The sequence below is a fragment of the Ptychodera flava genome, chromosome 5, assembly GCF_041260155.1.
Source record: "Ptychodera flava strain L36383 chromosome 5, AS_Pfla_20210202, whole genome shotgun sequence".
Classification (NCBI taxonomy): domain Eukaryota; kingdom Metazoa; phylum Hemichordata; class Enteropneusta; family Ptychoderidae; genus Ptychodera; species Ptychodera flava.
In genome coordinates, this window is record NC_091932.1 from 21107912 (window position 1) to 21130245 (window position 22334).

Sequence of the window (22334 nt, forward strand, 5' to 3'; positions counted from 1 at the left end):
TCTTTGTGTACGAAGTTATGGAGAAACTTCATGTAAGAGAAGATTTTATATGTGTTATTTTTTATTTTGAGGATGCACTTGTTGAAGCATCGACGTACAGCAGCTAAGACATTATTGATTTGAGTCTTGTTTATACAGAAAACGATGTGTATTGTGAGTGGTAATTATTTGATGGTTTAATGAATACTTACCTCGAGAAATTATTTTGTATTGAATTTGCTATTCTGCGTTCAGTAAATAGCTTTCCAAAAAGGGAAAGAGAGAAATTGAGAACTTTTACGCCCCCGCAAAAAGGGAGGAGCACGAGGTTAAAAGGACGGGAATAGTTTAAGCTGTCATTCTCTGAAACTATGAATTGAGAAATCGGCGATAAAACCCACTCTGCCTCCAATAACGATTTTATTTTTGTGACTGTAGTAGATAACATTTTGATAAGCCGGTATCGAAATATTAAATGGTAAATTACAATATCTGGTAAAATGAAAGAATTATTCTCATAAAGAAAATACATGGGAATATGCTGAGAACTTGAATGATACTTTGTTGGAATATCTTCGAAAGAATCCTGTAAAAAAAATAGCAGGTAAACCTGTGATAGCTCATCTCCACATATTTTAGATGAGGTAGCTCTAAAACAGGGTCGCTGTTAATTGTGGTCATGTGAATGAACGAAAAGAAGTTGACTTTGCGTTAATCGTTGTGTGTTTGTTTGTATAAATGGAGATCTCCAGTATGTCTGAGTGTATGAATGGAATGACCCGATTCCTTGACCCTGCGAGTTACATAACCACTTCTTGTTGTTTGGATTCAGATCTAAAATTAGAAATACTTCAGCTGTTTACATTCAGGATGTTTACTTCCAGGTGTGTAACGTTGACTCAGGTCAGACATAGGCTCGCCGATTGTTAGTTAAATTAAGTTCAACCTTGGAAATATTATATAAGAAGTTGTTTTTTCCCTTTCAAAATGGATAAAAGAGTTGAACCAAATGTCTCAATTGAATTACTTCCTCGACGAAATCCATTGGGAAAGAGTAAGAAAAAATCAGTAAAAATAAAAGAAGAAGGTAAACCTTTAGCGTCAATTATGAGAAGGGAAGAGTCCCCGGGCCCATCTGACGATTTCACGCGTGTGGCTATTGAACAGTATGGCACTCCCCCATAAAAATAATGAATTTCTATGGAAATTTGGGTTAAATCAGAACCCATATGATAATTATTAGTGAGAAATAATGTGTGAATATTAATTAATGAAATTATCTACTTCTTAAGGCACCATATATATACACATATATCCGTATACTCGATTTTTGAATACCTAGTTTATTACTTATCAAAATATATCTTTCTATTAATTGCATTTATATCTGTACGTATTTTTATATCCATTTCATATTTTTGTGATTGTATCTTGTTCGTCGACGATGTTTATGTATTTTTAGTCGTTTTATAATATATATCTTGTTTTATTTTATGTATATGTATGCCATTTATACTTTAGTCTTAGCATGTATTTAATGGATTTTATTAATTTTTTTTGAGTTATATTGTATGTTATCCAAACATTTAATCGATTATGTATTTTTTATTGCATTTATTCACTTTATCTAATAATATTTACTTGTATGTTAAATTGTTTTAGTATACTCGAATGCGGGACGCATTCCTTGAAATGAGGGGAGTGTTACAGACTAAATTTTCTCTGGCTTATTGATATTGTTTTTGTAATTTCGGAATCTGTACAAAGGTCAATGAACGAGACGGCTGAACTTTCCAAGTCTGTGTAAGGGTTAATGATCATTAAGAATTTTCCTTCATCTTGGTTAAAACTCCGTTGTCAGGGACATTCAATGTATTTGCGTCATTGATACCTAAGTATCAAGGATACAGGTAGAAACTTGTACTAGTGACATCTATTGTCAAGGCAGTAGAGTGAATTCGTATCATCAATACCAGACAGGACCCTGGGACCGATTACATAAGGGAAATGTTGTATAACGATGATGTCACTTATGCAGATTATGTAAAATTTTATATGATCGATGCCCAATCAGAGAAAGTTTAGTAATGTATTTCTTGAAGGGAAGAATATTTTAATTATTTGAACCAATCAAGAAATACTAGTCGATTAGCGATTGGAGGCTTAACTAATTTAATCTAATTAGGATGCTACAATTTCTTTTAAAAAAAGGGATAATCACCCACTATCGTCAGTCGGAGATAGCTGGGCATCTGATGTGTAAACTTTACACTTCAGTAATAAACCACCATCATTGATATCCAACAACTCTGTGAGTCTCTACTCTGTCAAAGATCTCGAAGTACCTCTCAGCAGTGAGTACACTCCCCAGACCGGCGAGATAAGACTATAACACGATCTCAATGATAGATGAAGTTGAAGGTCATCTTAAATTGACTTTTAAAAGCGAAAACAGTGTTGCTTGAGCTTTTCTCGTATAATGTACTAAATTTCAAGATGAGCTATTAACTTTTCATACCTTTCCAAAAGCGATTGCTCTATGGAAAATACCAAGCGATTGTACGCGATGATGTGGTACGCGCAGAAACGACGCGCTGCATTCACGAACTTGGTAGTGAGCTATATATTATTGCACGCGACAGCGTAATATCAGCGCACGCGAGAGGGCAATATCACCTAAGCCATGTTTTATCACGTTTTGTTCTATAGCACGAGAGTGAGGCTCAGCCAATCACAGTAACTGGATAAAACGTAAGGTGTGAATAAAAGTACAATCAAGTGAACTGAGTACAATTTGAGTATATTTAAATGTTCAGTACATTTCCTTTCTAATTAAACCTTCATTTCGTTTTTCACTTCTCGAAAAAACTCGGGCTCTGGAAATAAGTATGATTAATTCTAAAATTTCATGGTAAATTTCAAAATCTTACTAAGCCTAATCAATTGCAAAGCAATTTTTTAGATTAACCCGAGACAGAATGGCAGTAATATCACCCATAGCAAAACCGAGATAATCAGAAAATTCACTATCTTCTAATCGAGTATACGCTCCACAGTCTAGATGTGCGTTTGTTTTCGCAGTCCAAATTACTGCATTCAGTCCCAGTGGATCCATCAGCAATTTTAGAACACAGCTTGCTTCACAATACATTATAATCGCAAGATATAATAACATTATGTAATCTGTGATTCAAGATTTTACTGACGGCAGCGTCGACAAGACTGGGATAGGAAATTTATACTTCCCTTATACGAGCAGTATAGCACGAGATTTTGACTAGTTCAGCCCATATATGCAGTGCACATATGAAATAGACTAATCGAAACGAGTAGTATACCCGTTGATGAGAACACGATTTGAACTAATTTGGGATAATTGGATTTTCATATTTTGCAAATTTCTCAAAAGTGTTTGCTGCCATATAGCTGAATGTTGCAATATCGCAAATTACCCATGAAAACAAGTGTGTAATATAAAAGAAAAGCAGATGAGATAACATTTGTACATTAAATCGACATTAATTCACATCAAATTATCCCAAATTATTTCCAATCGTGTTTGAGGTAGTTGACTGCTATTACATCATAACAGAATATTGAAATTCTGTCGTGAAATACCAAAATAAAATAGTACTTTAGCTGTGGGCTCGTGCGTGTTTCAACCGTGCTCGCCAATACAGTACGGTTATTTTCACGTTTCGACCAATCGGATCGCTATATCGGCGCCATCAATATACGAGTATGAGATAATTATCAACAACATCCCTTGACTTTATCTGGATTTAATTTTTGATATCGTGATATCGCGAAGGAAGCCAATACTGCGACGAGATATGGCATAATAGGAAACAAAAGTAAACAAAGAAACTATAACAAAACTATTGGGATATCGCAGCTCTAAGACAGACATGTGTTTTTTATCGTCTGTGCAGTATTCACAGGTAATGGACTCACATACTATTACTTAACAGACTCGTGATTTGGATATCAGCGTCATTATATTTTCCGGTCCATCAGCTGATATTGTGCGCCACTACTTAGGCGTAAACAACGTCTCTCTAATAGGTCTTCGGGAACCATATTTAACGAGTTGCAAACAGGAGTGCTTAGTGGAAGTAGGATATACACACAATCGAATGGACGAAGTGTAATTTGAGTACATTAAATATTAGGCCCTAAGTGCATTTCTTTTCCCAATAAACCTGTACCGGACTCCTCCACAAAAACTCGGGCTCTCTGATCAATTCTGAAATATCATAGGGATTATCAAAACTTTACTAAGCCCAATCGACGGCAAAGCAATTATAAGAATGAAAGTAATAATTTCCTAGACAAAACGAACACAAGACGAAAACTTCACTATCTTGTAATCCAAGAAACACTCTCAACAGTCAAAAAATGTGCGACTGTTTTCATACTCCAAATTGCTGCATTCAGTCCCAGTGGATCCATCAGCAATTTTAGACCACAGCTTGCTTCACCACGCATTATAATTGTAAGATTAAATAACATTATGTTATCAGTAATTTAGAATTATACCGACGGCAGCGTCGCCCGGGATAGGAAAATTTCCCAGGGAAATGTATAATTGCATTGCATATCAATTACATCCATTGACTTCACCTGGTTTGGACAGTGATGCAGTTTAATCCCTTTCATTATAACCGTTGTCATCTGCCTACGATTTAAGACCACTTATCCGAAACCCTGTAATAACTGTTTTAAATACATTCTTGAGTGATCAAACTAAAACATTGACCGAGACTTGTTGTAATCACAAATACATTTTCTGAAGTATGCTTTTCCTGTATTAATTGCAACATTTGACCTCCACTCAAAGATATTTTTCTAGCTATAAAAACAATCTCATAAATCTTTCTAGTTTTTTTTCTTTCAACTTTCAAAACATTTACCATGTTGAAAATAAGTTAAGGGTAATATTTTACCGTCTACTTGCAATGAAATATGATATTGGTTAATGTTTTTGTACATTGAATTAAATAATCTCACAAAATCCAAAATAGCTATATATCAGTGTTTCCTCGACATCCAAGCTTGACGTCCAGGTATGAGTCGAGGTTGTTTTGATATATCACAGTGGGTGTGTCGGGTGCTTTTCTCGTTTTTTTCTCATTCCCTGTAAAATGAGTCAGAGCGTCTCCTTCTTTGTAGTTTGTTTTGCCAGACAGATCATCTTATTATATATATATATATATATATATATATATATATATATATATATATATATATATATATATATATATATATATATATATATATATATATATATATATATTATTATTAAGTATACACGTGTCCTCGTGGGAAATCATATATATATATGATGTGCCCAAGTTCAGAGGTTGCCATAAAGCCATTATGGTGATAACAGGGAGGGCACATTGTATACATTTTGTGTATATATATATATATATATATATATATATATATATATATATATATATATATATATATATATATATATATATATATATATAAATATATACATGTCCTCGTGGGAAATCACACATACATATTATATATTATATATATTATATATATTATATATATATATATATATATATATATATAAATATAAATATATATATATATATATATATATATATATATATATATATATATATATATATATATATATATATATATATATATATATATATATATATATCAGGGCTCGAAAATAACTTTTTTTCCCTGGTAGTCCCGTTGGGCTACCAGGACATTGTTATTTATATTTATTTATTTTGCATGATTTGCATGATTTTACATGATTCTATCCAGTAAGTGAATTTTCTAGTCTAGATCAATACCTGCATATTAGGCCAAAAAGGGGGTAACCCACCACAAATTGCAACAGAATTTATTTTTTCACCATTCATCTCAGAAAAACCTGTATAAAAACATATCAAAAGTCTTCCAAAATCCGAGGAGTGGAAAACCGCCTAATTTGCATAAATCCAAAATGGCCGCCCCGGTATTATAGTTTCAACGTTTTTGGCCACTTACTGCCCAATATTGGTCCGATTTTAATAATTTTTTTTTTATTTCCATATACCTTGTACATTTCCTTCATATTTTAGACATTTTTACAATAATTCCATCGTTATTATTTACAAAACAGGAACATGAGTCCGAATTTTACTGTAAAACAATAGTATTCTCACACACTATGTCTTCCGTAATCAATACTTGTTTTATTTTATATGATACAAATGTCTGTAATGTGAAATAAATAAATAGATAGATAAATAGATAGATAAATAGATAGATAAATAAATAAATAAATAAATAAATAAATAAATAAATAAGAAAAAAAGAAAGACAAGAAAGACAAAATTATTCATCAGTTGTTGTTCGTCTTTGCTAGTAAAGGGAAAGCAACTCCACTTCATATTTGGGTTGTTTGCGTTTTGTGTGTGATATTGTGTATAATATAAGTGTATATCATGTTTGGCTGTTTTGTGTAAAATGTTGCTCAGCCATGGCGAGACGTACCCGTAATCTACGTGTCTTGTGTTTATCCGCACTGGAGCGGAGAGATTGCTGTGACTACGATACTTTTGCGCTACGTTTCGAAAACAGAGTTTTCTGGGGTACACACTTGGAGATAGGTTCGGATTAGAGAGAGACAGAATGGCCGGAGACAGCTTTGTATTGTGTCTTAGTATGACCAAGTTCAAAGATAAAAAAAGGAAACACATAAACAAGAATCATAGAATGACAAAAATAACGAAAAGTCACAATAGAACAAAATTGAGCACTGCATCAAACAACTCAGATTCATTAAGAACCTATTGACACACAAACTCACCAACATTGAAATCAACGTACTTAGCAAAGGCTTATAATTCATTCCCACAACAAATCGTCCTAACAGAATCCACCTGTTAGGGGACATAAAATATACATTCCGAAAATGAGACTCTGATATATCATGAGACACAGACCGTGCAACACCCAGTCAAAATGAACTCGAAATGGATCCCACATACAACCGAGAACACAAAACTAGAAAATTATTTGGAAGCAACAAAATTGGCTATTGTTAACACACCTATTCGAAACACACAAAAAAAACAACATGACACGTGCAGAACAAATAGTGTTCAAAACGCTATCAAAAAACAAGAAGATAACCATCAAACCGTTTGATAAAGGACGGGGGACAGCAATTTTAAACACTGATGATTACATAAGAGAATGTCAACTTAACGATCAACAATACTACACAAAATTGGCAACAGATGACACAAAAAATACAATAGAAGACATACCGGTACACAATCTCATAACAGAAATGTACAATGAGAAACACATTGACCATCACACATATGAAGATTTGAATCCAGTCGATAGAAAAATAAGAACGCCAATTTGGTACCTTCTACAGAAAATACACAAAGTGCCGCCACCAGGAGCTATGTTCGTAGTACGGCCAATCATAAGTGGATGCTCCAGTCCAACATTTCACATATCAGAATTCATTGACCATTTTCTCAAACAAATCGTCAAGAAAGAACCAACATACATCAAAGACAACAGACTTTATACGGAAAATTGAGACGATCAAAGTTCCGGCCAAAGCGACACTAGTAACACTGGATGTAATTTCCATGTACACGAATACACCATATGATGAGGTAATTGAATCAATCGGCAGAGCATTAAATCAGAAAAGATCATCAAACAGTTACATAATCAAGCAACCACCAACGAAACACATGATAGCTCTGCTAGAAGTAATCTTAAAAAAAACAACACATTCGAATTCAACGATGAATTCTACTGGTAAATATGGGGATGCTCGATGGGGTCCCCGTCTTCTCCAGAAATAGCAGATATTACATTTCATGAGACAGAAACGAGAATAATACAGAAACACAAACAACAAATATCGACCTGGCTGAGGTTCAGGGACGATGTTTTTCTGATTTTCATCGGAACACAACACGAACTCAATGAATTCATATCAAACATCAACAAAATGCATCCTACTTTCAAATTTTTGTTTGAAAGCTCCTCTCAAGAAATCACATATTTAGACCTGACTATCTACAAAGGTCGTCGATACAACAAAGAGAATATTCTCGACATCAACACACACACAAAGCCAACAGATACATTTCAATTCTTACAAAGAAACTTATGCCATCCGGCAGCAACATTCAAAGGTCTGATCAAAGGTGAATCATTACGATACATCAGAACATGTAACAACGAAATCGATTTTACACAAAAAGTCACACAATTTAGTGAAAAATTACAAGACCGACAATACAAAAAAATGAAATAGAAAGCATTATCAGAGAGACAGATCATAAAAGCAGAAAAAGACTGCTTGAACAACAAAAAGAAAGAAATAACGCCACCAACAATACAAACATATAGCCCGTACATTATAGAAACGACAAAAATCAAGCAAGCCCTGACAGAAAACTGGAGTGAACTTGAAAAAGACGAAACACTGAAAAACTGTTCCAAAATTAACCTATAATCGCATATATTTATAAGAAGGAACAGAAATATAGGTGACACACTTATAAGCGCCAGACTTCACAAAAACTACAATAGCTCAAACTCAGGGTCACACGAACCTACACAAACACAATGAGATCAAACTGTAGACATTCTAGCTTCCCTACTTGAACAACAAACGTAAGTGGAACATATTACCAAATTAAAAATCTAACAATCAATCAATTGGTCTCACCAATCAAAAATGAATTTTAAGTGGCTGATGAAGAAAACTCTGTTTTCGAAACGTAGCGCCAAAGGATCGTAGTGTCACAGCAATCTCTCCGCGCCAGTGCGGATTAACACAAGACACATAGATTACGGGTACGTCTCGCCATGGCTAAGCAACAATTTACATAAAACAGCCAAACATGATATACACTTATATTATACACAATATCATTCACAAAACGCAAACAACCCAAATATGAACGATGTGTGGAGTTGCTTTCCCTTTACTACCAATACTATTTAATTCCCATGTGATCTGTACACCTTCCAGGAGACTTTAAACCCCCTCTCCCTTTGCTCGGCTCTCCCGCGCTGGCACACTTTGTCAATTCAGGCGCGGCTGTTTATCTACAATTTGGGTAAAATAAACAGCATTTGGGAAACTGGTAATTTTACAATTACCAGCTAGTATTGAACCTCATGTTGAGTTTCACAACTATGGTGACAACCAGTGTACCCTGGTAACACAATACCAGACACTAGATATAACTAGACTTCAAACCAGGTTGACTGTGCTTGATATGAATAAACCGCCCGCATTTTATTGGACGAATGTTCTAAACAATGAGTAAGTTCAGCCGGTGGCTTTTAATGTGAATAGAGAATAGGTTATTGGCAAATTAACAACCAAAAACAAAATGAATACATACATTCTGTATTAGTTATACTGAGATTGCTTTCAATTTTATTTATATATTTCACACCATATACGTTAGCATCTTGCAAAATTAGACCAGTATTGATTGGAAGGTGAAGTGTGTTTGTGTACCATTGTTTTACCCTAAAATTCAGATTTGTGTGCCTATTTTATTAATAACTACAATTGGAAATGCCCTAAAAATGTTGGAAATTAGAAGAGAATGTACAATTTATAAGAAAATAAAAAAAATATTGTCCAAATCGGACTGATATCGTTCAATATGTGGTCATAAGTGTTGATTCCATTATACCGGGGCGGCCATTTTGGATTTATGCAAATAAGGCATTGTTCCACTCCTTGTGTACTTATTTATTTACTTATTTACTTATTATTTATTTATTTATTTAACATTACAGACATTTGCATCTTATAAAATCATGAAACAAGTATTGATTAGAAGACAAAGTGTGTGAGAATACCATTGTTTTACAATTATGTTCCTGTTTTGTAAATAAAAACAATGGAATTTTTGTAAACATGTCTAAAATATGATGAAAATGTACAAGGTACATGGAAATAAAAAAAAATTACCAAAATCGGACCAATATTGGGCAGTAAGTGGCCAAAAGCATTGAACCTATAATACCGGGGCGGCCATTTTGGATTTATGCAAATTAGGCACTTTTCCACTCCTTGGATTTTGGAAGACTTTTGATATGTTTTTCTATGGGTTTTTCTGAGGTGAATAGTGAAAAAATAAATTCTGTTGCAATTTGTGGTGGGTCATTTCATATTTTGACTGGACTATATCACAGCCTTGGGAGAACGGTATAGCAGTGTAGTGGACAACGGTGACGCCTCAAAGTTTGACGACCTATTCACACATACGCAGAGCTTATATGCAAATTTTGATGATCGCAATGACAATGACTTTTCACTCAGCATGTGTAAACATGACATGGCTAAAATAGATTGGCTATGAATTTCAGGATGACAACTTGGTACAGTCATGTTCCTAATACTTTCGTGGCAATTTTGACTGTATTTCCTCACCATATCATAGGATGATCTCGTACACTTCGGAAAGCGAAACTGCGGATGGCCCGACAGCTTTTTCTTTGCAGTTTGAATAATTTCGTGTTTAATTGTGATTGATAAATTGTGATTAAATAACTATGAAAATGAATTTTCATTGGCCATCATTTCCCAAGCCTGTTATCCAAGTACATCAGTTCAAATAATGATATTTTATTGAAAGTTTGTCGCAACAAAGTCGACATGTCCTTCCTGTGTCCAGCTGGTTTGACTGTATGAGCGTTGGTCATCTCACAGCGATCAACATCATGTCGCCCACTAAGTAATTTCATGTCCAAGACTTTGGTAGTCCGTGTGGGCTACCATTCCATTCGTTTTGGTAGCCCAAGGGAAAAGTTGGTAGTCTGTGGACGCGGGACTACCGCTAATTTCGTGCCCTACAAGGAACCAATTTTATCTTGTCTTATGCAAGAAAGTGATTAGTGCACGTGACACTGAACAACTCACAGGCGCTTTAAAATTAGTCATTTACAATTCACATGTTCTATCACGCGCAATAACCTCTTTACGACTCCGACAGGAACATCTAGCATGCTTTTCGATGGGTGTGTGTAATCGCCGCCTTTCACCGTAATAGCTCCGTCCTGACCAACATGGCGCCACTGATTTCTCTGCATGGCTATCATCAAAGGAAATCATAACAATACATTGATTATCGAAAAAATTGCCACTGAAATGTCAACATGTAGACCTTTAAAACCCCAACCATGGAGAACGTGCCCGTTTAATTCATTGATGGACAGAAAGTTTATTGTCATATAGTTGAGGTAGTATGTGGACTCGACTCGCAAAATACACACAGATCTGTGCCACTCCTCGGTATTCGTCGGGTTTTGCCAAAAGCGATAGAAATTGACCGAGGCCTTAATCGAGAAGCATACTGTGTGGCATAATGATATCTCCAACGACATGACCTATACACTGATTGAGACACCCGCTATGGTTGATTACCTTAATATGTACGGTTTCACTGCATGCATTACAATTTACCAACTGCAATTATTAAATTATTATGTGTCTGGTGCGAGAAGCAGAAATGGCTTAATTTTACTGATATGAATCCGTACCCCTTGCAATAAAAAATATAGGCTTATATCGATACGATTTCTAATTCAGTAAGCTGTAATGAGAGATAAATGCATTCTGTGAGCGAATGTTGCTGTAATTTAAACACTTATGCAAACCAAGAGCGAAGGTACAACTTGCTCTTCAAGTTCACGAGAACAAGACAGTGAATTTTGTGTGGAATTGTTTGTGAAGCAGGAACTTTTAAGTTCAGGTGATGAAAACAGGGAAGAGGGTTCTATTTCTTCAAACTTTATTACTAAAGCTACGTTGAACTACTACTATATACCAGATCCAGTGGTCCTGAGCTTGAGTATACGCATACACCGTGTTGCATACTTACACTTACACATACACTAAAGTAAAGAGATTAATTCGGGCTGTGATACAGCCGGTTTTGACGGGGAACTTAGAAGTGTCTTTGACTTTGATTGGTTAAAGATGAATCACGTCAGAAAGAATTAAACAGGATATTAGGGAGGAACAGACAAGATGGCAATCTGTCTTCATTGTCGAGGAATTCAGAAATTATCTTTGCATAACGTTTCTCAACAAATTGTGCGCAAAATAATAATGCTGCAACCTTCATGACTACGAGTCGGACATATACTCTCCAATTAAAAGAAACGAATAACATAATTCTTCGACGCTGCTTAATTTAGACTGTGCCTCGGGACAAACATTTACAGTGTTCCTTTGGCCTACCTCAAGGGGTCATTTTGAAGGTCTTGGAGTCAGTAAAGATTTTACTTGCACGTTTTCACGGATATAAAATGAAATCATAGAGTTTACACAGTAATGGCAGCCATTTTGAATTTCAAGTATTTGGAAGTATCGAGTAACTTTATTCTCTAGTACAAAATCTTGCGCTGCGACCTCTCATCAGGGAATTGTCTAAATGGAAAGTTTGATCAAAAGTTTAAGTTTGTAAATTTCGAGGCTTGGACTACTTCAAAGGAACTAATCAAGAAAGCTTTGGAATAATGTTATAAGTCTATCTGAAATATACACTAACCGGCTACCGGCATCTCTATCGAGCAGTGAACGTCGTTGTAGATTACAATGAAATACCATCCATCAACATCCATTTGCGGCCACGGTTAGTTTTGAGAAGGTATTCCGTTTGTTATAGGTTTTAATTTGTTTTTATTTGTACATGTATTTTGTTTTGGCTTTGTGACAATTATTGAAAAAATCTGCCACTATGTTCATGAATCGTTTTATTTTTTTTATTCATTACGTGACCAGAGGATTTATATATAATTATATAGAACCTTGCGGTTTGTGTGCGGCGGGGCGATAGATGATGACTGAATGAACAAGGAGACTCGACTAACACACTCGCTTAAAGCGGGGGACAGGTGTGTGTAATGAGCCGTACATGCTGAATCCCAGAGATGTTCAAACTGAATCATAATATCGTCTTCATCGGATAATAGTAACAAATATATGGGGAAATGGACACTTCAAACGCATGGATACTGGGACAAAGCTATCATTATGCGCAAGGTTTACCGTCGGTGTGAAAGGTGAAAATACGTTCTTCGTAATTACACACAATGCCTGACAAATGCACTTGAAGCAGAAAGAGACGTGAAGTTAAGCAGCTCTATCAATTCCTATTCCAATAGCTCATAGTACAAGACATTTGGGTGTTTTGGTCTCTGGAAATGAACGAAAGAGTGGTCTATCTGTGCCATGCACTTAATGCTAAATAAGAACCATGCATATGACGTACATCGTGATCTATATTTAATCATTACCTCAGTGTGTAAGCTGGCAAGGTAATTTCTGTGCCTGCGGTGATAACTTCATCCTAGACAGACAGTGCTTTTGCGTGCACTAGTCTCCCTTGATTATCTTTAAACGATGTCACAGGCAATACAAGTTCGCCGACTCTCTTTGACCTTCAGTGTTATTTAATCAAGCGTTACCGAACCGCTTGAAATGTCTGTCTCCTTCGAATGCTCCCGGTGACATGAGTTCTACGGCATGGGTTTTCAGAACAAAACATACCAACACATGGCATTGTACTGTATGCATGGAATTTGAAACGACGCGGTTATTCTGCACAACAATGAGATGATCAGGGACATGGACGAGGAAGTGCACATACTTGAAGAGATTCAAAGATTTCAACCAATAGCCAGCTCAGGGATTGATATAAAAAAAATTGTTATATCTGACTCGTCATCGATCAAGCCCAGTAGGAATAGACCTTTCCCGGTTATCCCACAATGCACTGCTGTGGCAGCGTCAAACATCGTATACATACTCAAAACAATAAAAATATACTGATATTGTGTAGTACAACGGTTTGTCATACAAGAATGACACAAATTTGCAATGCCAAAAAATGCCTTGTGTATTTTTTATCCATCGGCGACGAAAATACATGTCAGGGTGTAACGTGCCATAGAGTTCTGTGAATAACATTCCCTGCGTATACCCTATGACTAAAAAGTTCTATGAGTAACGTACGCTTTGTATACCCTAGCGCGCAATGCATCATGGAACTGGTAAAAGAACTATACCGACCTGGTTCTGTTCACTCTTCACAGGTTCATTACACGATGAAATCAACAAGGATTTTCATGGCGCATAGATATGATCGATAATTATAAAGCGACTGAGATTAAATGATTGAAATTCTCCGACCTCGACTGATATACCGTATTTACCTTACTTGTACTGCGTTGATCGGGTAATCGGTAACCTTGCCACTGACGAGAAGATTGACATCAGTGAATAGATGTTGCTTAGTAACAGTATAGGTCTGCCTTGACGTCAGATGCTAGCAGAGCGTTAGTTGGCGGGTTTGATGACGCAATAACGAATCATCGGTGTTTGCTATGGGATGTATCTATTAGATTCACATCAGGTGAAGATGCATCGATAATGTCGTTCAAATTAAGAAGAATGAACCGAGAAAGCGATACCTTGCTGTTATATATACCATCGGGTATAATGGTCTGTGCACATGTACGATATGGCGACGCATATATCATTTGCATCATGTAAAGATGTTGAACGAGTATCAAAGAAATAACGACTAAGCATCCGGCGGTTGATGGTTTCCTGTGATAAACGATGACAAAGTGCTTGTTAACATTTTCAACCGAGCACCCTGTAGATCGGTATTCTCGCTTCCGTAGGCCTAAATAGTTTTCGTCTTGTGCTAAGGGGTCACACTGCGTGATGTTTAATGCATTGTGGGTAAAATAAAAAGTCAACTTCTCACCGAGGCAAATTCTATCGTTTTCATGACAAAACGTTCTATTTGTTTGTGAAACTAGCAAAACACATTCATCTATTCATCTGTTTAGGCATTTTTGGTAGAGAATTCCTGTATAAACAAAAACTGTACTTGACTTCTGCAATCTTATGTGGGTTTTTTCTGGAGAAATCCGCCATGTTGAAAATTTGGTCGACCGCCTGCGACTTTTATGACTTACCTAGGTGGCAAAACCGTACTTAAAGAGGCACTCCCACTTGGTAAAATTTTTTAAACACATTTTTTTAATGCCAACGGTCGATATTTGACGTGGCGATTGCGCGCGGATCGCGAGATATCGATAAAAACATGTCATTTCCCGAGCGTAGTTTTCACATCCCGAAGTTTTACGATCGTTTCTGATTTTGACCCAAAATCCCCCGAAGGTTTGTTGTTGTGCTGATCGACGATATTCTAGGGAGTCTACAATAAGTTCGAACGACGCAATTAATTTACTTCTCACTGCAAAGACTTTATATACAGTATTATGCCATTACCTAGTAGTCCATTCAAAATATGAAATGACCCACCACAAATTGCAACAGAATTATTTTTTTCACTACTCACCTCAGAAAAACCCATAGAAAACATATCAAAAGTCTTCCAAAATCCAAGGAGTGAAAAAGTGCCTAATTTGCATAAATCCAAAATGGCCGCCCCGGTATTATAGGTTCAATGCTTTTGGCCACTTACTGCCCAATATTGGTTCGATTTTGATAATTTTTTTTATTTCCATGTACCTTGTACATTTTCATCATATTTTAGACATGCTTACAAAAATTCCATTGTTTTTTATTTACAAAACAGGAACATAATTGTAAAACAATGGTTTTCTCACACACTATGTCTTCTAATCAATACTTGTTTCATGGTTTTATAATGTGCAAATGTCTGTAATGTTAAAAAAATAAATAAATAAATAAATAAATACACAAGGAGTGGAACAATGCCTAATTTGCATAAATCCAAAATGGCCGCCCCCGGTATTATGGAATCAACACTTATGACCACATATTGCGCGATATCAGTCCGATTTGGACAATATTTTTTTTATTTTCTTATAAATTGTACATTCTCTTCTAAGTTCCAACATTTTTAGGGCATTTCCAATTGTAGTTATTAATAAAACAGGCACACAAGTCTGAATTTCAGGGTAAAACAATGGTACACAAACAATGGTACACAAACACACTTCACCTTCCAATCAATACTGGTCTAATTTTGCAAGATGCTAACGTATATGGTGTGAAATATATAAATAAAATTGAAAGTAATCTCAGTATAACTAATACAGAATATGTATCCATTTTGTTTTTGGTTGTTAATTTGCCAATAACCTATTCCCTATTTCACATTAAAAGCCACCGGCTGAACTTACGCATTTTTTTAGAACATTCATCCTATAAAAAGTGGGCGGTTCATTCACAGCAAACACAGTCAACCTGGTTTGAAGTCTAGTTATATCTAGTGTGTTGATATTGTGTTACCAGGGTACACTTGTTGTCACCATAGTTGTGAAACTCAACATGATGTTCAATACTAGCCGGTAATTGTAAAATTACCAGTTTCCCAAATGCTGTTTATTTTACCCAAATTGTAGATAAACAGCCGCGCCTGAATTGACAGGGTGTGCCAGCGCGGGAGAGCCGAGCAAAGGGAGAGGGGGTTTAAAGTTTCCTGGAAGGTGTACAGATCACATGGGAATTAAATAGTATTGGTAGTAAAGGGAAAGGAACTCCACACATCGTTCATATTTGGGTTGTTTGCGTTTTGTGAATGATATTGTGTATAATATAAGTGTATATCATGTTTGGCTGTTTTATGTAAAATGTTGCTTAGCCATGGCGAGACGTACCCGTAATCTACGTGTCTTGTGTTAATCCGCACTGGCGCGGAGAGATTGCTGTGACACTACGATCCTTTGGCGCTACGTTTCGAAAACAGAGTTTTCTTCATCAGCCACTTAAAATTCATTTTTGATTGGTGAGACCAATTGATTGATTGTTAGATTTTTTAATTTGGTAATATGTTGTTCCACTTACATTTGTTCTTCAAGTAGGGAAGCTAGAATGTCTACAGTTTGATCTCGTTGTGTTTGTGTAGGTTCATGTAACCCTGAGTTTGAGCTATTGTAGTTTTTGTGAAGTCTGGCGCTTATAAGTGTGTCGCCTATATTTCTGTTCCTTCAAATAAATACATGTGATTACAGGTTGGTTTTGGAACAGTTTTTTTAGTGTTTCGTCTTTTCAAGTTCACTCCAGTTTTCTGTCAGGGCTTGCTTGATTTTTTTCATTTCTATGTACAGGCTATATGTTGGTATTGTTGGTGGCGTTATTTCTTTCTTTTTGTTGTTCAAGCAGTCTTTTTCTGCTTTTATGATCTGTCTCTCTGATAATGCTTTCTATTTCATTTTTTGTATTGTCGGTCTTGTAATTTTTCACTAAATTGTGTGACTTTCTGTGTAAAATCGGTTTCGTTGTTACATGTTCTGATGTATCGTAATGATTCACCTTTGATCAGACCTTTGAATGTTGCTGCCGGATGGCATAAGTTTCTTTGTAAGAATTGAAATGTATCTGTTGGCTTTGTGTGTGTGTTGATGTCGAGAATATTCTCTTTGTTGTATCGACGACCTTTGTAGATAGGTCTAAATATTTGATTTCTTGAGAGGAGCTTTCAAACGAAAAATTGAAAGTAGGATGCATTTTGTTGATGTTTGATATGAAGTCATTGAGTTCGTGTTGTGTTCCGATGAAAATCAGAAAAACATCGTCCCTGAACCTCAGCCAGGTCGATATTTGTTGTTTGTGTTTCTGTATCATTCTCGTTTCTGTCTCATGAAATGTAATATCTGCTATTTCTGGAGAAGACGGGGACCCCATAGAGCATCCTCATATTTACCAGTAGAATTCATCGTTGAATTCGAATGTGTGTTTTTTTTAAGATTATTTCTAGCAGAGCTATCATGTATTTCGTTGGTGGTTGCTTGATTATGTAATTGTTTGATGATCTTTCCTGATTTAATGCTCTGCGTATTGATTCAATTACCTCATCATGTGGTGTATTCGTGTACATGGAAATTACATCCAGTGTTACTAGTGTCGCTTTTGCCGGATTACATCCAGTGTTACTAGTGTCGCTTTGGCCGGAACTTTGATTGTCTCAATTTTCCGTATAAAGTCTGTTGTCTTTGATGTATGTTGGTTCTTTCTTGACGATTTGTTTGAGAAAATCTGATATGTGAAATGTTGGACTGGAGCATCCACTTATGATTGGCCGTACTACGAACATAGCTCCTGGTGGCGGCACTTAATTTTCGGTAGAAGGTACCAAAGTGGTGTTTTTATTTTTCTATCGACTGGATTCAAATATTCATATGTGTGATGGTCAATGTGTTTTTCATTGTACATTTCTGTTATGAGATTGTGTACCGGTATGTCTTCTATTGTATTTTTTGTGTCATCTGTTGCCAATTTTGTGTAGTATTGTTGATCGTTAAGTTGACATTCTCTTATGTAATCATCAGTGTTTAAAATTGCTGTCCCCCGTCCTTTATCAAACGGTTTGATGGTTATCTTCTTGTTTTTTGATAGCGTTTTGAACACTATTTGTTCTGCACATGTCATGTTGTTTTTTGTGTTTCGAATAGGTGTGTTAACATTAGTCAATTTTGATCCTTCCAAATAATTTTCTAGTTTTGTGTTCTCGGTTGATGGGATCCATTTCGAGTTCATTTTGACTGGGTGTTGTACGGTCTGTGTCTCATGATATATCGGAGTCTCATTTTCGGAATGTATATTTTATGTCCCCTAACAGGTGGATTCTGTTAGTACGATTTGTTGTGGGAATGAATTTTAAGCCTTTGCCAAGTACGTTGATTTCAATGTTGGTGAGTTTGTGTGTCGATAGGTTCTTAATGAATCTGTGTTGTTTGATGCAGTGCTCAATTTTGTTCTATTGTGACTTTTCGTTATTTTTGTCATTCTATGATTCTTGTTTATGTGTTTCCTTTTTTTATCTTTGAACTTGCTAAGACACAATACAAAGCTGTCTCCGGCCATTCTGTCTCTCTCTAATCCGAACCTATCTCCAAGTGTGTACCCCAGAAAACTCTGTTTTCGAAACGTAGCGCCAAAGTATCGTAGTGTCACAGCAATCTCTCCGCTCCAGTGCAGATAAACACAAGACACGTAGATTACGGGTACGTCTCGCCATGGCTGAGCAACATTTTACACAAAACAGCCAAACATGATATACACTTATATTATACACAATATCACACACAAAAACGCAAACAACCCAAATATGAAGTGGAGTTGCTTTACCTTTACTAGCAAAGACGAACAACAACTGACGAATAATTGTGTCTTCCTTGTCTTTCTTTCTTATTTATTTATTTATTATTTATTTATTTATTTATTCATTTATTTATTTATTTATTTATTTATTTATTTATGTATCTATCTATTTATTTATTTATTTATTTATTTATTTATTTATTTATTTATTTATTTATTTATTTAACATTACAGACATTTGTATCTTATAAAATAAAACAAGTATTGATTGCAAGACATAGTGTGTGAGAATACTATTGTTTTACAGAAAAATTCAGACTCATGTTTCTGTTTTGTAAATAATAACGATGGAATTATTGTAAAAATGTCTAAAATATGAAGGGAATGTACAAGGTTTATGGAAATAAAAAAAATTATTAAAATCGGACCAATATTTGGCAGTAAGAGGCCAAAGCGTTGAAACTATAATACCGAGGCGGCCATTTTGGATTTATGCAAATTAGGCGGTTTTCCACTCCTCGGATTTTGGAAGACTTTTGATATGTTTTTCTATGGGTTTTTCTGAGTTGAATGGTGAAAAAATAAATTCTGTTGCAATTTGTGGTGGGTTACCCCCTTTTTTGGCCTAAAATGACTGGACTATAGGGTAAGTTTTGTAAAACTTCTCCTTAGTTTTTGTCGTTTTCATTATTCTAAATCAGTTGTACTATATTTTTGTTCAATACCACATAAACGTCAGTCGAATATTAGCCTCCTCCGATGACTACATTTTGTCGTCTGCCACACAGTACGCCGCGCACGTGGTATGCGTCTATGCACACCACTCGGCGGCCGCTATGTATCAACCGCACGTAACTGTGCTAGTCATCTATGCGAATTCTGGTGGAATCAAACTTTGTTTTCCGTTTTTTTCTCAGAGTCAGTAAGACTCGACTTCCCCCAGGGGCATGACCGATCACCGACGCGATTGGTACTGTGTCATACAGCAGCGTAAGCGTAGACTCGTACTCCATAGCTTAGTTGACAATGGCCCCAATGCCGAACGTTCGCTGTTCGGAAGCTGAATTTAGGTTACTTTTTTGAGGACTTGTTTTTATCGATATCTCGTGATCCGCGTGCAGTCGCCACGTCAAATATCGACCGTTGACATTAAAAAATGTGCTTTAAAAATGTTACAAAGTGGGAGTGCCACTTTAAGGTACGAGTATTGACATCGAGTTATACGGAATGAGATATTTGTTTTAGTTCATTTAACTCACTCGTGCCTTTAGAATATCATTTTATTACCATTTTGTGAGCATTGAGACGATTTGGAAAAAAAATGTACCGTAAAGATATAGAATTACACTAAATACAACGCCAGTAAACTGATTCTTTGCATGACATTATTTTTAAGAATATGAGCATAGATCTGTCGCCACTGACGAGTGAATACGTTCATGTATCATGCTACGATAAAGAATTATGCTTGCTGCAGGCAAACAGTCAAGGAAAAGCCCCGTGAAATCGTCGCAAAGGTGTTTCAACGTACATCACAAAGTTCCGAAATTCAATGAAGGTGTTTAATGCTACTCGCCTCGTAAAATATAACAGCACAATAAACAAGTACTTAAACGTTTTATGAAGACTATTCTTGATGACGAGGCTCGTTTATTGTACTGCTGTAATGTGACTACGTTTTAAAAAGTAAACGAGAGAGACTTTTTTCTCTTTTTAAACATAGCGTTGAAAGAAGATTTTGCGCTTCTGACATAGCGTTATTCATTCCTAAGTATATTCATGTTTGTCTCAGTGACAGTGTAAAACACCGCCGGGCAAGAGGAAGAATTGAAATGGAGCAATTCGATACGGATGAAGAGATGAGCTCTGCTGTGTTTTAAAACCCCTGATGACAGAAAGAGCTTCGCATATGACTAAGTGCCAAATACGCCGGAGACAGTGGGCGTTAGAGCGACAGATTTTGATCTATAGAGTAGGTCTTATTTCTTATCGCTAATGAGTTTAATGATCAAACAAACACTCCCAGAAGACATCGATACTAATTAAGGACGCTCTAATTATCAGATATACTTTTTAATCGCCTGTAACAATATTGTAAAAACAGGTGACTGTGGGCATGGTTTCATTACGAATATTATTGGCGCCATATCGCCCTACCGCCAGTTCTTCTGTACCTATGCGAAATTCGTATCTTTCTTACGCCGCGTCACGTGTTTACAATGCAAACCATAGACCCTCGAGAAAAACATAGACTCTCGAGAAAAACTATGCTCGAGAGTCTATGTGCAAACCTAGTTGATGTTGAACAGCCAACTGTACATTTAAATGGATTGTTTAACCCTTTGAGTGCCAACGTCATTTTTTCCCGCCTTTATAAAATATATCACAGTCAATTTTTCTCAGATTTTTGCAAAAATGTTGATAAAAAACTGTAGAAAATAAAATATGATGTCCATTTGGTCTAAAATTATCAAAATAATTCAGAAAAAATCAAAAGAGATTGGTAAAATGTGGCAGTAAAATTTTGGTGGGAAAAATTACAGCACTCAAAGGGTAAAAAGGATCACACCGCAGGAAAGAAGTTTGCAGAATCTGAACTCATCGGATTGTCATCGAATGGTCCTTTGATTATTCGTACAGAGTAGAAAAGTCTCGCAAATGGTAACTTCGTGGCAGGTGTATTGGAAGAAGAACTTAGAATGTTTTGACTGTGAGGAATCTATCTAAGTGCCGCGTTTCGGTTATTTTCTGAAACCCTAGTATTCAATATTCAAAGACAATCATCGCCTGTGGACAGATACTTCACAGTGTCTTGAGGTTCACCCAGTTTCTCAACAAGTGAAAGCATCTAGGAGGTTCGCTTGAATCCAGGAATAAAAATTAGTCGGCGGGTTTGTGTTGTGTCGTTACAGAGTATACCGGCCGGCGGGCATTTGTTTTAGTTTCCTGCCAATCCAAAAGGTCACGGGAATATCGAATTAAGTGTCTGGTTATGTTTGACAGCAATATGGCAACCTGAAGGTAGAAATCTGTTTTGCAGGTTCTGCCATCGCTTTCTCGTATTCAGTGTGTTCTTTTAAAGTACACAAACAAGGTAACCGCCAGCAAGTTACTTTAAAAGGAAAGTAGTCGCGAACAAAACATTGCTTGTATGCAAAGGTCGATGACGTCAGCACAGTTTGTTTCCTTACTTCGGTTACTGCTTTCTATTCGCATC

General features: G+C 36.0%; 1 protein-coding gene across 1 annotated transcript in view; it reads left to right on the plus strand.

Moving 5' to 3' along the window:
- The window catches only part of LOC139133567 (RYamide receptor-like), a 36525-nt gene that overhangs the window by 12227 nt on the left and 1964 nt on the right, over positions 1-22334 (plus strand). The gene's annotated exons all lie outside the window — the stretch shown is intronic.